A 3,426-nucleotide genomic window follows, 5' to 3' on the forward strand; every position below is an offset into this window, starting at 1 on the left:
ATCTGGGCTTGCTTTATCCAGCAAAGCTGCATAAGGGGATGATTTAACCATGGGCGTGGCTACCAGGTGTTTTGAAGGGTCTATCCTTGGCTATAAGGTGTGCTTTGATCTAGCAAGGGGGGGGTCTTTTACCCTGCTCCTTGGCATTGTTATAAAAAGCCCTTTTGAATAAACTGAAAAGGCCGTTGGGTATTCACCCAGGTCCTCCCGAAGCTATCTTGTGTTTCTCTCTTTCTCTTCTTCGCTATCTTTCTATCTAATATCTTCTTATCCTTCTCTCCTCCTCACAGAAATCCATTTAAAAGGTGGGAGCTGGCCTCCCAAATTTTGAGACCATGTTGAGATAAAATTTGGGGAGAAATTGATCATTTAAGAAATTAAGTTTTGGGCTGGAGAGATGGCTCAGCTGTTACTGGCTAGGCTCACAACCAAAAATATAAGAAATTAAGTTTTACATTTCTCACTTTTTGCTTTGTTACCAAAAAGAGTCTCTAGAACCAGGTGTAGTGGCACACACCTTTAATCCCAGCACTTGGGAGACAGAGGCAGACAGATCTCTGTGAGTTGGAGGCCAGCCTGGTCTACAGAGTGAGTGCTAGGACATGGTGAGACCCTGTCTCAACAAAACAAAATAAACAAAAAAGTCCCCAGGAAAGCGGAGGCTCGAACTAGGAGAGGCCTTTAGCAAGCATTGATTACTTGATACCTTAGCAAAGTTGAGGAGAGATAAACCCTGGTCCCGTAGCCAACCCATGAACAAGACCTGTTAGCCTTTTCTTTAAACTCATCCTCTTACAATCACTGCCCCACCCAAAAGTACCACTCATCTCTTTAATTCTCCGCCTACTACCAACCCCCAACTGAGACCTTACCACAGCCATTTCACTCCTTTGGAGAGGGGTAGCCTTCCTAAGCATGGTGGTTGCAAAGATTGGCAGGACCCAGATGACACTGGTTGACCGTCAGAAGGCACATGGAAATCTGCATATTTTCCTAAGTGAAATGGAAAGTCATTACAGAGTGTGGGAAAGAACACTATCTGACTCGTTGTTTACAAGGTGTTGACTTTGTGAGAGCCAAAGCAAGGAGGCCAGTAAGGCGCCTGTTACAGTGCCAGATGTGAGCAAAAATCTTGGATCATCTTTATTTTCTTGAAAACGCAAAGATCCTTCCCACCTCAAGACATTTGCTGTTACTGCAGCCTTGACCTTGAATCCTGTCTTCCTAGCTCATCAATCATCTCACTCCTTCCTATACTGCTCTACAGAGGCTTTGCCTAACCACACAATCAGAATCAGCTGTGGTCTCTGCTGGTGGCCATTGTCCTATTGTTTTTGCCCCTCAAATCGTTTATTATTACCCAATACTTCACATTTTACCCGTCTTGATTTATCATTTCATTTATCTCTTTTACATGATCACAGAATATACGAGCAAGGACCTTATCTGGCTTTGTTGTTGCTATAGCCATAACAGTTGAGTCTGTATCTGGTGCAAAATGAATGTAATAGGTATCCAATAGACATGTATTGCCTGGGTGGACAGATGAATATATTTATTTAACTAGTTATATAATGTTCTGAAACAAATTACATAAGACCAAGTTCAACTTCTAAACAAAACAGTAGGGAAGGAATGGAAAGCATCAAATACTTCTGGTTAATAATAATCACCTAGTTTTATTATGAGTTCACTAGATTCTGGACAATATTGTGAGTTTTATTAGTTTATCTGAGCCTATATAAAAAATAGATATTATTACCTGTGATATGATTTTCAGACAAGGAAACTGAAACTTGGATATCTACCCATTGTGGAGTCTTAGGAATACTGGCAAGTTCACTGCCTTCCAACTCCTAGAAGCCCTTGAAAAGATGGCTTTAGCCTTGAAAAAGAAAAAGTTGCTGATAGGCTTGTTTAAAAGCCTAGAAGTTGTTATAGTTTTAAAGCCTAAATTGGACCTGGTGTCAGCTGATCTGATGACCTTCCTTTTTTATTTTTTTTATCCCAGGTAATCCCATAATCTCCCAGTGATGAACAAAGCAGGTACACACTATTAAATACTGGTGCCCAGATGTGCCCAGAAGAAACCATAATGGACAATACATAGCTGAGGGGCAGGAAGGTCACAGTCCTGCTCACCTTCCCAGTCACCTCTCTTCATGGAGCTGCTGCACAGACCTAGCTGTTCAGCTCCTCCTTGACCAATGCTTGGTGCCCCATAGAGCTGGACATTTCAAATTTGGCCCAGTTCTAATCCTAACCTGGGTGATTGTTGAGGTGAGTCACACACACTTCGCTGAATCTCATTGAAAAGTCAAACAATCCCAGACTGTGCTAACAACCCCAAATACATGAGTCTCCTCAAAGGAAGGACATACAAACAGTAGATCAAAGGGATGTGATTTTTCGAACAGGAAATTTTAAAAGGCACTGGGACTGTAAATATTTGCAGAAATATAATCACAGCATGATAAATTTAATGTTCATCAAAAAGTATTTTATGTTGTTGAGCATAGTGACAAGAAAGATCACCTTCTCGAAAATACTGAATGTACATAATTTAGTTATGTTTTCAAGTGGTTCACAGCTGGAATTTGGTGTTTATATTTATCCTCTTGAATATTAATTAGAATGTTTATGCTCATGTTTACAGCTAGTATCCTGATAACATTAACATGTCTCCTTTGTATGAATTAAAGTGATCTCTCAGTTTGTTTCTTTTCTTCTCTATGGCTGATTTTCAAAAGATTTCAACAGAAAAGAATTGCTTCTTATAACTGTCATTCCATTTATTCAGCCATTTACTTACTTATTTGCTCTTTCAATATAAAGCCAAAAAAAGAAAAAAAGAAAAAGAAAAGACAAACAGCAAGAGAGCAAGAGGTTCTTTCCTAAGACACCCAGTGACTTGTGACTTGTGAGAAGGTAGTCCAAAAGCAACCGGTCCAAGAGCAGTAATTGTGGTCTGTTCCTGAAAACATATCAAAATCTTTCCCAAGAGGCCTTGAAGGGAATGTGGGTCTGAACCCCAGTCTAATGGGTACAAGGCTTTCTTTTACTTCAGAGCCTCGGGCTGTTTACAAATAAACACAGACTAAAGTGACATTCTGCCCAAGATAGCACTGTAAGGGAATTTGGTTAATGACCTATCTGAAATAATATACCATTCTCCACTCTGGGCCAGAGCTCCCACTGATGCAGGACCTTTTTGGGTGGGCCAGTTCTGAGGGCTATGATGAAAGCCTTTCACAATGGCTTCTTAAGAATGGGAGCCAGATCCCCTAAAACAAAGTCATACTTTGACAGAGCAGCAAGAGAAGGGGCTTCCAGCAGTTGTACCCAGTGGAAACGTTGGCCCTGACTTCATAGCCCCAAGCACAGGCCTGGGAACAGTTAGAGCGGGGCTCTGGCACATCTCATCTG

Source organism: Peromyscus californicus, unplaced genomic scaffold (assembly GCF_007827085.1).
Source record: "Peromyscus californicus insignis strain IS unplaced genomic scaffold, ASM782708v3 Scaffold_6__1_contigs__length_162567912, whole genome shotgun sequence".
In the NCBI taxonomy this organism is placed as follows: domain Eukaryota; kingdom Metazoa; phylum Chordata; class Mammalia; order Rodentia; family Cricetidae; genus Peromyscus; species Peromyscus californicus.